Source organism: Cherax quadricarinatus, chromosome 61, assembly GCF_038502225.1.
Source record: "Cherax quadricarinatus isolate ZL_2023a chromosome 61, ASM3850222v1, whole genome shotgun sequence".
In the NCBI taxonomy this organism is placed as follows: Eukaryota; Metazoa; Arthropoda; class Malacostraca; order Decapoda; family Parastacidae; genus Cherax; species Cherax quadricarinatus.
The window spans coordinates 12,122,138-12,137,132 of NC_091352.1; the positions used below are offsets into that span (position 1 = coordinate 12,122,138).

The window sequence follows — 14,995 nt, forward strand, 5'->3', positions numbered from 1 at the left end:
TCGCATTGCCTCGCTTTGATAGTTCTTTATTAACCTGTTGATTGTAGATGAGAAGTGAGAGGTGTGTGTGTGTGTGTGTGTGTGTGTGTGTGTGTGTGTGTGTGTGTGTGTGTGTGTGTGTGTGTGTGGGTGGGTGGGTGTTTTGCTGCGCTGGCACCTCAGTGACCAGTGATGGATGTTACTGTATCCCGCCAACAACAACAACAACAACGTGAATCATGGTAAACGTGAACTCTTGAGATTAAACGTTGAAGCGAGACGGAAAGGTGCCTGGCACAGGTGAATGTTTCTCCGTGAGAGAGGTAGACTCTGCTCTCTTTCTCTCCCTCCCTCTCATCTTTCCCTCCCTGCCTCCCCTCCCTTCCTTCCTCCGTCCGTCTATCCTCCACTCCCTCCATCACCTACACACCCCCTAGTGTGCGTCTCGCTACCATCTGAGGTGCCACCTTCCTCAGCCTCTGGCCGCTGCTCCACGCAAGCATCATTGCTTCAGAGGGTTTGAAGCAGCGTTCAAGGGGAAGGTCGCCCCCTAGTCAGCCCCCTCCATCGCAGCGTTGCCCTGGGAGACACGGCAGCAGCAACTACCTGTGTGCCAGTGCCAGTCGTGTGTGCTACACCACACACCTTACAAACACACTATCTGAACAAGCTATAAGAGTACAACTTACTGTATCTGAAATACGTATATACTACATATATATAGGGCCGTGTAAATAGTGTCCAGCTACCTGTGTGTTTACTCTGGACTCTTCAGAGATGTCCTGCTGAAGGTGAGTCAGCAAACGTTAATTATACACATTGCTTTTGTTTTTTTGTTTTTGTTGTTCGTATATATATATATATATATATATATATATATATATATATATATATATATATATATATATATATATATATATATCTTGAAGGAAGGTGAAATTTATGTTCCCCCGAAGGGGGAACGGAGTGACGAAAAGCTCTTGATCCAAGAAATTTGAGCTTTTCTTTGGATCAAACCTGGCTACATTCTATTTCCAAGCTAGTGTGTGTCTCACACCAGCTTAGCGGTTCCTCGTGAATATAATATTAATATAATTATTGTGAGCAATAAAGTGTTAGGTGAAGTATAATTAATAGTGTTCAGGTGAACAAAATCTTGAACAGTTCATCATCTGATGAAAAATCGTTAATGGTCAATTTTAATCGTTTGATGAGCTGTCATTAATTAGCAGTAATCACCTAGTCCGTGAGTAATTAACCAAAACAATTAAGGTAAAAAGAAAATTAATCCGTGACAGGTATAACAAGAGTGATTAACTGAATGAGTTTATTAGAAAGGTGATTAATGACCGGTAATTAATTATGACTTTTAAATTATCGAGTGAGAAGTATGTTCCATGTTTAAAGTAGGTACCCGGGTGTGAAGTAGTCGTTAGGTGAGAAGTACCTACCCACGCTGGTCCGTTGAACTATTACATAATTATTTCCGCTTAATTGATGTATTCTCTAATTATATTACCCAGTTATATAATACGTGTGTTGAAAATTGATCAGTAATGATAATTACCTTTCGTGTAATAAGAGTGTGTACTAACCTATATGTGGTTGCAGGGGTTGAGTCACAGTTCCTCTGTGTTTGTGTGTAATATACTCAATTCTATTAGTGTAAATCGTATAATTTTAATGGAAACCCTTTTTTTATACCCTTTTCTATTTAAAATAGTGTTTAATAAGTTATATGTGTGCTAGATTTTATCAGGCTCCTACTGGATGAGGTTTCACCCTTGCTAGAGAGAGAGGGAAAGAGAGAGAGAGAGAGAGAGAGAGAGAGAGAGAGAGAGAATATTCTTAGCTTGTTCTCACCATCGTCCATATATCTTAAATCGTGCCTTGTCAGGGGTTATGTCATATATCATGGAGGAGAGGCGGAAAGACCCTTCTGTATGTCCTTGTAGTCTTGGTCTGCAAGACCTGGTCGTCAGAACCTGGTACTCAACCCCTGGTACTCAAGACGTCGTCCTTAAAATATAGTCATCAGAATTCGATCGTCAGTACCTGGTCATCAAGACTTGGTCATCAGGACCTGGTCGTCAGGACCTGGTATCAGTACCTGGTCGTCAAGACCTGGTCCTCCAGACCTTTGTGGCGGAATTTACCTCCATACAACTGAAGGAGCGAGAGAAGAACCAGTCTCGCTAGACACTTCGAAGAAAGGAGAAAGAAAAGAAAAATCAGACAGTCACTTTAAAGTATCCCTTCAGGGATACCTAAATAATAGTAATAATAATAATATAAACAATGGGAGTGTTGGTTGATTTCTGGAGGGTGTTAAGTAGATGTTTTTGTTCTTCAACCTGTACGAGTCACACAGCGTCTGAGGGTAATGGAAGATAATCAGGTTTGATTCTAGGAAGGGGAGGGTTGTTCCAGTTGCTTGGATCAAGGGCCCTTCAGCAGCATCAAGGCACCCCAGAATGTAGTGTCCATTGGGCTGGTACTGTCCTCTGTACACTCGCTCTACTGACTGCAATTAAGCCACTGGTCCTTCTGCAGCGCTCCCGACACTGCCGACAGCTGCAGCCATACACTTTTGTGGTGGTAGATACCATCTACAGTAGTGATGGTCTGTGGTAGAGCAATTAGTGGTTGCTGCTTGAGTTGCGTACTCCGTCGTGTCGACAGCTACTACATTCACATCAGTATTGATAGACACCATCGTCTACAGCAGTGCACACTCAAGGTTGCTTCTTGTCACACCCATAGTACAGCACGAATGGCACTACAGGACGCGTCACCATACAATGATGACCAGCGTCGAGTGTTATTTTCCCTGAGGGATGACTTACGAAATCGTAATAACACGACTGCAAACAAACCATACCATGGGTGGGGTTAGAACCCGCTATTAGAGAGTCTCAGAACTCCAGACCGTTGCGTTAGCCACTGGGATGCAGTAGCAGCGTCCTCTACGGTAGTGTCTGTGGCATCCTCTGCGATCATGTTATGGCGCCGCTTTGTGGAGTGTGTATACAAGACTCCCGTGGCATTACACATCCTGAAGTGTCTCTGGTGAATGCCACAACGCCCAGAGGACCTTGACGTCGTGGCATCAAATATCTGGGCCGCCTCACCTCACATGGCCTTCCAGCGTGAGGAGAATAATATTCTATTGAGTGAGGGGGAAATCATGAGGTTTCTTTCTGGTGACTCCTGGTAATCCTGATCCGTGTATCAATACCAAGATTTTTCCAATTCCATATTTTCCACTTTCCGTGAGTCTTTCTCGGACCACCACCAACCTGACTGGGCAAAGACCGGTCAGCGATAAGCAGACGTGGTATCGAACCTCCACGACTGCTGGCGCGGAATGACGTCACACGGGTTTAGCACTTCAGTCTTGGTGTAGTTGCGGTGCTGGTGGCACTGACGGCGGGGTGGTCGACAGACACCAACAGTTTCAAACCATCAGGGATGCTCGTGCAGAAATAAACTTTTCCGATTACTCTAGGCCTCTTCCTTGCCAGACGTATCGCAACTGATTTTATTTGTTTACCTGTGATTAAGTATATTCTTTTGTAGATTTATACAGACTTACCTAATCCAGCACAATCTAGCCTAGCGTAACTTTAAAATAACGTTTGCTAGCATACAGGAAACGTTAACAAACTGACGTTGGAACCTAATTAGCAAACTAACTCAGTAAAAAAAAAAAAGACCAAGTTTGAGTTACGTCAGGAAGTCTTTTAAGTGGTATATGCTTGGTAAAAGTTTGTCATGTAATATCGTTGTCTTAGTCAAGAAGGTCTTAGACGGGGCATTGGTCAAGGTCTTGGTCAAGGTCTTAGGAAGAAAGGTGTTATCTAAATGGAGAGGGAGGTCCTTGCTAGTAGGGAGGGTCTTGCTAAGTGTAATATAAGCCAGCAGCTAGGATCCTAGCAAGGATCTTAGCCAGGACGGAGTGAGGGAGAGAACAAGCCAGGAGGAAGTGAGGGAGAGAAGAAGCCAGGAAGGAGTGAGGGAGAGAACAAGCCAGGAGGGAGTGAAGGAGAGAACAAGCCAGGAGGGAGTGAGGGAGAGAACAAGCCAGAAAAGAGTGAGGGAGAGAACAGGCCAGGAGGGAGTGAGGGAGAGAACAAGCCAGGAGGGAGTAAGGGAGAGAACAAGCCAGGAGGGAGTGAAGGAGAGAACAAGCCAGGAGGGAGTGAGGGAGAGAACAAGCCAGAAGGGAGGGGACAGGTGTTAAGTTTCAAGCCATCACCTTGGGTTACTATGGTGGTCGGAGGTGAGGAAGGTCAACACGACCCCAGTGATAGGTAAAACACATGTGCAGCAATTAGGTATCTTTCGTTGCGAAACTTTTCGAATACACAATAGACTTCTTCAATCGAGTACAGAGGAGGCAGCAGAAACAGTAGAAATGTAAAGACGGCGTTATGAGACCTTTACCCACTCTGCCTGAGGTATCCCAGGAAGTGAGCACGTCTCCTGTGTTATCCCAGTGCTTAACAGAATAGGGAATAGCATACGAAGGTACAAATAAAAATGGGAACTATGGCTATAGTTTACTTAATAACATAAAAGGGCTAGAATACGACATATCCTGATGGAAATTTACATAATATAACAATTGACCTATGAGACTTATCAGGTGGAAGGGTAGATGATATCAGTAACCTGGACTAGTACTCACTCTTAATTCACTGACCAGCTGACCCGAGATTCCCTACACACGCGGCTGTCCAGAGCTCTCGCTCCCCGGACCTGTCTCCAACAACCTCTTTGCTCAGCTGTTCCCTGGCTTATATTCCTCTAAGCACCCCCTTCCCCATAAGGCGTAGACTACTAGACCACTTGTTACGACCTGACGCCGAGGTCTGACGCCGTCACAACAAAAGATCGCAGACTTAAGCCGAAAATGCGTGGTTGACAGCCATTTGCCAAGACAAGGTGTGACCATATAATTGATTAAATTATGTCTCCCTACAGAGACCTCACAAGCCCAGCTGAGCTACATCACAATGTAATCAGTCCATCACCCTTGAAGACATAGTTTTGAGGTGGTCAGTCCCTCAGGCTGGAAAAAAGTTTTGTTCTAATGATGCGGCACAAGATTTTCTAGTGCCAGGCTTCAGTGGCAGTTGCCCTTCCGAGGTCCATGTTGTCAGTGAAGGGTTGTTGATGCAGTGAATTGGAGATATCCCTACCTCTCGTAGAATCAAACATGATTGCCATCCACCCCTAAGATTATTATAACAAAATTTAACACATCAGTCGTCTCCCACCGAGGTAGGGTGGCCCGAAAAATGAGGAAACACCCTCACCGTCACTCATTCCATCACGGTTCAGATGACCCTTCAAAACTTCAACATCCCCACCCCACCTGCAGAGTGCAGGCACTGTATCTCCCACCTCCAGCACTGACAACAGTGGCACTAAGCCTAGGTTTCGCCTTGAACGGTCCCACTGTCTCCCTCTCCCGCTATCTCTCTCTCTCTCTCTCTCTCTCTCTCTCTCTCTCTCTCTCTCTCTCTCTCTCTCTCTCTCTCCCTCCCTCCCTCCCTCCCTCCCTCCCTCCCTCCCTCCCTTCTCCCCTCCCTCTTTTTCTTTCCCCCTCTCTTCCATCTTTCCGTCCTTTTCTTTCCCCTCTCTCTCTCCTCTTCCCAGTTTGGTGGACGTGTTTGATCCACGTGTGAGGAGGATAGTAGTGAACTTTCGAGTAGGCTAGCAGTCTCTACCACCACCACCACCACCACCTGCACCACCACCACCACCACCACCACCACCACCACCACCACCACCACCTGCACCACCACCACCACCACCTGCACCACCACCACCACCACCTGCACCACCTGCCAAGACCAGACTCCCATTATTTATTCTTATTACTTTTTGATGTCATTGAAAAACGTGTTATACCGAATTTCACGTTTTCCTTTCTGGGTGATTGGTCGAAATGTAATCATCTTAGGTATCCCTGAAAGCTGGTACCTTAAAGTGGCTGAATCTTTTCAGGTATCCCTGAAAGCTGGCACCTTAAAGTGGTTAAATCATCTTAGGTATTCCTGAAAGCTGCCACCTTAAAGTGGCTGAATCTTCTCAGGTATCTCTGAAGGTTGATACCTTAAAGTTGTTGAACCTTCTTAGGTATTCCTGAAAGCTGGTACCCTAATGTGGTTGCATCTTGTTAGGTATCCCTGGAGGTTGGTACCTTAAAGTGGTTGAATTTTCTTAGGTATCCTTCTAGGGGGGCACCTTTAAGTGTTCGGCAGATAATTTTGTCTTCTTTCAACATTTTCGTTGATAACTTGAGAACGCCTGATCCTATCGGCTTCAAATTTTCACTGCTGGTGCACCGTAACTAGGCAAGGTTGGTGCAGCTGTTGACACGTGCAGGTGCTCTCTGGTCAGTGTTATATAGACCATTGCTAATCTTGGTTTCTCTGGGATAACGTGAGAAAGCCTCTTCGGATAGGCTTTAAACTTTCAATACTGGTGTATGTTGTATTGGAGTGTGTGGGTGTCACTGCCTCAATTTTGCTTTAAAAATTGTCATATATATTTTTTCCGAGTGTCTTCTGTTCTGTTCTAGTTATTAATTGCTGACACATTAAGTGTGAGGCGCCCAGGACTGTTCAACAGCCTCCCACCAGACATATGGGAAATTACCACTAGACCCCTGGCTACCTTCAACAAGGCGCTGGGCAGATATATAAAATCAGTACCCGATCAGCCGGAGCTGTGGCTCGTACGTTGGACTACGTGAGGCCAGCAGTAACAACCTGGTTGATCAGGCCCTGATCCACCGGGAGGCCTGGTCAAGGACTGGGCCACGGGGACGTTGATCCTAGGAACACCAGGTAGAAGGCTTGACGCACACTAAGTCTAAGTAGCAAATTTGCAAATTTTCTATCATGGTTTAATGTAAATAAAATTTGTAAATTAAAATTGTTGAATTCCGAGCGATAACTGGACAATTCGTCTTCCGCTAGGCTTCAAACTTCAAACAGAACTTAAAAGTTCTGTTGTATCTTGCTAGAAGAGTCAGTTTAAAACAAATATGCTCAAGGCCTTGAGTTTTACGACTCACTCGCCGCGAGTTCGGGCCCCACTTGTACCATGGCTTGTTTACAGTCGTGTCATTACGATTTCGTGAGTCGAGTAAGTTTACCAATTTACTGAAGAAATTGGGAAAAGTGAATGTAGTTTTATATGCATTAATTTGTAAGTGACTGATCCATCTGGCTCTGAAACTTTAACTTTGATGTAACGTAAATGGTTTCGAGCAGTAGTCCCCAACCTTTTAGTATTAAAGGGCCAATTTGAAAAGACAAATTTAAAGGGCCGCATTTTGTAGTTTTTTTTATGAATAATAACATTATTATGGAGATTTGTCTGTAAAAACTAGCATTTGTGGTCACAGTGGTGCCTATGCTAACCTTCCTATGGTGTAGAAATATACCTAGTTGGACGAATCTTATAGTGGCTAGCTGGTCCAGTGGCTGACGCGACGGTCTGGAGTTTTGTGACTCTCTGACCGCGTGTTCTATCCCCGCCCGTGGTATGGTTTGTTTATTATGTAATTGTTGACACTGTGCAGTGAGGAACCTATATAAAAGTGAACTGATAATTTCATGTGAGGGCCGCATCCATTTCCTAGAAGAGCCGCATGCGACCCTCGGGCCGCAGGTTGGGCAGCGTTGGTTTAGACCAACAAAGCCGTTGGCTGGCGAAACTTTTCCTCAATAAAGATTCTCATTGTTCAACATTGTACATGTACGACATACATGTACAGAGAATTACACACATGTACGAAGAGTTAGACACATGTACAAAGAATTAGACATATGTACAAAGAATTAGACACATGTACGAAGAGTTAGACACATGTACGAAGGATTAGACACATGTACAAAGAGTTAGACACATGTACGAAGAATTAGACACATGTACGAAGAATTAGACACATGTACAAAGAGTTAGACACATGTACGAAGAATTAGACACATGTACAAAGAGTTAGACACATGTACGAAGAATTAGACACATGTACAAAGAATTAGACACATGTACGAAGAATTAGACACATGTACAAAGAATTAGACACATGTACAAAGAATTAGACACATGTACGAAGAATTAGACACATGTACAAAGAATTAGACACATGTACAAAGAATTAGACACATGTACGAAGAATTAGACACATGTACAAAGAGTTAGACACATGTACAAAGAATTAGACACATGTACAAAGAGTTAGACACATGTACAAAGAAATAGACACATGTACGAAGAATTAGACACATGTACAAAGAATTAGACACATGTACGAAGAATTAGACACATGTACAAAGAAATAGACACATGTACAAAGAATTAGACACATGTACAAAGAATTAGACACATGTACGAAGAATTAGACACATGTACAAAGAAATAGACACATGTACAAAGAAATAGACACATGTACGAAGAATTAGACACATGTACAAAGAAATAGACACATGTACGAAGAATTAGACACATGTACAAAGAATTAGACACATGTACGAAGAATTAGACACATGTACGAAGAATTAGACACATGTACAAAGAATTAGACACATGTACAAAGAATTAGACACATGTACAAAGAATTAGACACATGTACAAAGAATTAGACACATGTACAAAGAATTAGACACATGTACAAAGAATTAGACACATGTACAAAGAATTAGACACATGTACGAAGAATTACACACATGTACAAAGAATTAGACACATGTACAAAGAATTAGACACATGTACAAAGAATTAGACACGTGAAACATCTGGGTATCTTTATTGTCCCTGAATTTGTATTGATAAAACCACTGGAGGGCGAAACATCAACCTTGATGTATCTTACCCAAAAGAACTTTCAATTGTTGTTCAACTTTTCTTAAGTGAAAATTAAGTTCTTATTTCAACTCTTCAGAATGTCTCAAAAAAAAGTCTCTTACTAGAGTTTAACAGAATTTGAAATATAATACAGTTTTAGTGAGGGATAAACTTTGTATTGTTCTCCTGTGGGAATCACTTGTTATTATTAGTACTGGTGAGTTTTTTCAAGGAAATTTTTTCTTTGATTTTGTGTAGGTTGATGCTTAGGGAGGATTGATGTTTAGGGAGGGTTGATGTTTAGGGAGGATTGATGTTTAGGGAGGGTTGATGTTTAGGGAGGATTGATGCTTAGGGAGGATTGATGTTTAGGGAGGGTTGATGTTTAGGGAGGATTGATGCTTAGGGAGGATTGATGTTTAGGGAGGGTTGATGTTTAGGGAGGGTTGATGTTTAGGGAGGGTTGATGTTTAGGGAGGATTGATGTTTAGGGAGGGTTGATGTTTAGGGAGGGTTGATGTTTAGGAAGGATTGATGTTTAGGGAGGGTTGATGTTTAGGGAGGATTGATGCTTAGGGAGGATTGATGCTTAGGGAGGATTGATGTTTAGGGAGGATTGATGTTTAGGAAGGATTGATGTTTAGGGAGGGTTGATGTTTAGGGAGGATTGATGCTTAGGGAGGATTGATGTTTAGGGAGGGTTGATGTTTAGGGAGGATTGATGTTTAGGGAGGATTGATGTTTAGGGAGAGTTGATGTTTAGGGAGGATTGATGCTTAGGGAGGATTGATGCTTAGGGAGGATTGATGCTTAGGGAGGATTGATGCTTAGGGAGGGTTGATGCTTAGGGAGGATTGATGCTTAGGGAGGATTGATGCTTAGGGAGGATTGATGCTTAGGGAGGGTTGATGTTTAGGGAGGGTTGATGTTTAGGGAGGGTTGATGTTTAGGGAGGATTGATGTTTAGGGAGGGTTGATGTTTAGGGAGGATTGATGCTTAGGGAGGATTGATGTTTAGGGAGGGTTGATGTTTAGGGAGGATTGATGCTTAGGGAGGATTGATGTTTAGGGAGGGTTGATGTTTAGGGAGGGTTGATGTTTAGGGAGGGTTGATGTTTAGGGAGGATTGATGTTTAGGGAGGGTTGATGTTTAGGGAGGGTTGATGTTTAGGAAGGATTGATGTTTAGGGAGGGTTGATGTTTAGGGAGGATTGATGCTTAGGGAGGATTGATGCTTAGGGAGGATTGATGTTTAGGGAGGATTGATGTTTAGGAAGGATTGATGTTTAGGGAGGGTTGATGTTTAGGGAGGATTGATGCTTAGGGAGGATTGATGTTTAGGGAGGGTTGATGTTTAGGGAGGATTGATGTTTAGGGAGGATTGATGTTTAGGGAGAGTTGATGTTTAGGGAGGATTGATGCTTAGGGAGGATTGATGCTTAGGGAGGATTGATGCTTAGGGAGGATTGATGCTTAGGGAGGGTTGATGTTTAGGGAGGGTTGATGTTTAGGGAGGATTGATGTTTAGGGAGGATTGATGTTTAGGGAGGGTTGATGTTTAGGGAGGATTGATGCTTAGGGAGGATTGATGCTTAGGGAGGATTGATGCTTAGGGAGGATTGATGCTTAGGGAGGATTGATGTTTAGGGAGAGTTGATGTTTAGGGAGGATTGATGTTTAGGAAGGATTGATGTTTAGGGAGGATTGATGTTTAGGGATGATTGATGTTTAGGGATGATTGATGTTTAGGGAGGATTGATGCTTAGGGAGGATTGATGTTTAGGGAGAGTTGATGTTTAGGGAGGATTGATGCTTAGGGAGGATTGATGCTTAGGGAGGGTTGATGTTTAGGGAGGATTGATGCTTAGGGAGGATTGATGCTTAGGGAGGATTGATGTTTAGGAAGGATTGATGTTTAGGGAGGGTTGATGTTTAGGGAGGATTGATGCTTAGGGAGGATTGATGCTTAGGGAGGATTGATGTTTAGGGAGGAGTGATGCTTAGGGAGGATTGATGTTTAGGGAGGATTGATGCTTAGGGAGGATTGATGCTTAGGGAGGATTGATGTTTAGGGATGATTGATGTTTAGGGATGATTGATGTTTAGGGATGATTGATGTTTAGGGAGGATTGATGCTTAGGGAGGATTGATGCTTAGGGAGGATTGATGTTTAGGGAGGATTGATGCTTAGGGAGGATTGATGTTTAGGGAGGATTGATGCTTAGGGAGGATTGTTGCTTAGGGAGGATTGATGCTTAGGGAGGATTGATGCTTAGGGATGATTGATGTTTAGGGAGGATTGATGCTTAGGGAGGATTGATGCTTAGGGAGAATTGATGTTTAGGGAGGATTGATGCTTAGGGAGGATTGATGTTTAGGGAGGATTGATGCTTAGGGAGGATTGATGTTTAGGGATGATTGATGTTTAGGGAGGATTGATGCTTAGGGAGGATTGATGCTTAGGAAGGATTGATGTTTAGGGAGGATTGATGTTTAGGGAGGATTGATGCTTAGGGAGGATTGATGTTTAGGGATGATTGATGTTTAGGGAGGATTGATGCTTAGGGAGGATTGATGCTTAGGGAGGATTGATGTTTAGGGAGGATTGATGTTTAGGGAGGATTGATGTTTAGGGATGATTGATGTTTAGGGAGGATTAATGTTTAGGGAGGATTGATGTTTAGGGATGATTGATGTTTAGGGAGGATTGATGTTTAGGGAGGATTGATGTTTAGGGATGATTGATGCTTAGGGAGGATTGATGCTTAGGGAGGATTGATGCTTAGGAAGGATTGATGTTTAGGGAGGATTGATGTTTAGGGAGGATTGATGCTTAGGGAGGATTGATGTTTAGGGATGATTGATGTTTAGGGAGGATTGATGCTTAGGGAGGATTGATGCTTAGGGAGGATTGATGTTTAGGGATGATTGATGTTTAGGGAATATTGATGCTTAGGGAGGATTGATGCTTAGGGAGGATTGATGCTTAGGGAGGATTGATGCTTAGGGAGGATTGATGCCTAGGGAGGATTGATGTTTAGGGATGATTGATGTTTAGGGAGGATTGATGTTTAGGGAGGATTGATGCTTAGGGAGGATTGATGCTTAGGGAGGATTGATGCCTAGGGAGGATTGATGTTTAGAGAGGATTGATGCTTAGAGAGGATTGATGCTTAGGGAGGATTGATGCTTAGGGAGAATTGATGCTTAGGGAGGATTGATGCTTAGGGAGGGTTGATGTTTAGGGAGGATTGCTGCTTAGGGAGGATTGATGCTTAGGGAGGATTGATGTTTAGGGAGGATTGATGTTTAGGGAGGGTTGATGTTTAGGGAGGATTGATGCTTAGGGAGGATTGATGCTTAGGGAGGGTTGATGTTTAGGGAGGATTGATGCTCAGGGAGGATTGATGTAGAGCTTGCCTCGGGTACTGGACTTTTTCTTGGGTCTTATACTAAACACTTCTGATTCAGATTATTATTATTATTATTATAATCAACGGGAAGCGCTAAATCCGTAGGATTATACAGCGCCTGGGGGGGGGAAGGATGTGGAAGGCATTCAGGCTTAATTCGGGGAACTGGAGCACGGATCCAATTCCCTAAATCAAGAGCCCCTCACCAACATCAAGGAACCTTCCCTGAGGGGAAAGAAACGTTCCTTACCGGCGGAACTATGTACAGCTGTTAGCGCACGCTCTCTCTCTCTCTCTCTCTCTCTCTCTCTCTCTCTCTCTCTCTCTCTCTCTCTCTCTCTCTCTCTCTCTCTCTCTCTCCTCTCTCCTCCTCCTCCTCCTCCTCCTCCTCCTCCTCCTCCTCCTCCTCCTCCTCCTCCTCCTCCTCCTCCTCCTCCTCCTCCTCCTCCTCCTCCTCCTCCTCTCCTCTCCCCCCTCCCTCTCCCCCTCCAATATCCTCCCCCTCCACCACTCCCACTCATAACCTTCCCCCCTCTCTTCCCTGCCTCTCCCTCCTACGAATCCTCCCTCCCTCTCTGCACCTTCGTTATCTTCCCGTTATCAAATCACGTGACAGGAAGCAGATAGCGTATGACGTAGGCGTTACTGGTAAAAAGAACACTATATTTGGAACGCTTTCACCATTGTCTTTTAAGGTGAAATGAAGGATGTTACGGGGAGTTAACGTCCCCCGCGGCCCGGTCCCAGACCAGGCCTCCCGTTGGATCATGGTGTGATCAACCAGGCTGTTAATGCTGGCCGCTCGTAATTCAGTGAAGACACCTCGGCCCGGCTGGTCAAGAACTTGGCTTTGAGGACCTTGCTATTTGTAATTTGTATTTTTATATTATTAGACTAAACCTAGTTGTACTATAGCTCTTTCTAGCTCAATACATAGTCAATACCAAATTCACTATATTAGACCATAGTGCAATTACTAGTGAGAGACTGGTGCTATTTTTAATTTGTATTTTTATATTATTAGATTAAATCTAGTTGTACTGTAGCTCATTCTAGATCAAAACATAGACTCCACAAAAGTCATTATATTAGACCTTAGTGCAATTACAAGTGAGAGTCTTGTTCTATTTTAAATTTGTATTTTTATATTACTAGTTTATACCTAGTTGTACTTTAGTTCATTCCAGCACAACACATAGACAACATCAACTTCATTATGTGTAGTAGTGACTATACTCTATATGACCAAAATACTCTAGCTATATACTTATCCAAGCTTCCCACCACTACAGATATCAGTACTAGAACTCAACACACAACTCAGGATATAAATAACCATAATTTAAACCTAGAAGATGATTGATCACGTTGACCCTGATCTAAACCTCCATAATCTGACACCCAATCAAAACCTATTGGAAAGTAACTGCCTTTATTACACAGCATCACAAGCCACCACTATCCTAAACAATGCTAAAAGCCTATCAGTACTTAACTACAACATCAGGTCCTTAAGCAAACACTATGATGACCTCCTGGCACTCCTTGAATCACTAAAGACACCCTTCTCCTGCATTATTCTTACTGAGACCTGGCTTAAGCAGGACATAATAGATATCTACCCTCTACCAGGATACACAGCAATTCACAACTGCAGAACAAACCAAGTTGGGGGTGGTATTGCAATCTATTACTCTAACCAATTATCTTGTCTTAGCACCACTTGCTTTAGTGATGAATATGGGGAATACATTTTTGCTAATTTTACTGTAAAAAACCTTAAGACGCCTATAACAATCGGTGCCATTTACCAGATACCTCACACAAACATCCCAAATTTCAGTGAGAAATTAAAGTCACTAATAACAAACAGACAAATGAATAAGCACCACCTTCTCTTAGCTGGAGACTTCAGCATCAACCTTGGCTTACTAGATGATCAGCCTGTAACTGATTTCATCAACAATATGAACAACACACTTCTCATACCAACAATAACTAAACCAACCAGGCTCACTGAGACAAGTGCAACCATAATAGACCACATATGGACCAATATACTAGCCCCCCTTAAATCAGGGATAATCACAGATAGCACTACAGACCACTACCCTACCTTCCTCCTGACAAACATTAGTAAACCACCACTTGAATACAACAAAGTCTCATTTAAACTCCATGACGAGGCCTCAGTAAGGAAGTTCACAGCTGACCTAGAGACTGTTGACTGGCCTACAAAATTCTCCAAGGCCAATGGTATTGATGACTGGACAGACATTTTTCTTAACAAATTACTTAGACTATACAACAAACATTGTCCTATAAAAACAAAACAGATCACAAACAAACGGCTTGGTTGCCCATGGCTAACCAACACCATTCTGAAATCCATTGACAAGAAACACCAATATGAAAAGCAATATAGACAGGGCTTAATACACAAAGATATTCTTAAACACTATTCATCAGCTCTCACCAAAGTAATTACGAAAGCCAAACAACTATACTACTCCAGTAGATTCACAGACACTAGAGGAGATATAAAAAAGACCTGGAAAACACTCTCTCAGATTCTAGGGACCCAAAAACTGAGAAAAACCAAGAATATTGTCCTAACTAAACCTAATGAAACACTACTACATCCCACTGACACAGCTAACAAGATAAACGACTTCTTATCAACCATAGGATCTAATCTCGCCAGTAAAATCCCACATACCAATGCCCATGCCGGGGAC

The 14,995-nt window shown here is 43.0% G+C and overlaps 1 protein-coding gene across 2 annotated transcripts in view; it reads left to right on the top strand.

The window, feature by feature from the left end:
• The first annotated feature begins 82 nt into the window (after nucleotides 1–82).
• Nucleotides 83–14,995, top strand: part of LOC128699356 (uncharacterized) — a 92,946-nt gene continuing 78,033 nt past the window's right edge. The window contains exon 1 of one of the 2 annotated variants that reach the window (XM_070098226.1): nucleotides 83–770. The gene's annotated coding sequence lies outside the window, so the exon portion shown is untranslated. The remainder of the gene's footprint in view (nucleotides 771–14,995) is intronic. The other variant, XM_070098227.1, reaches the window with a different exon arrangement.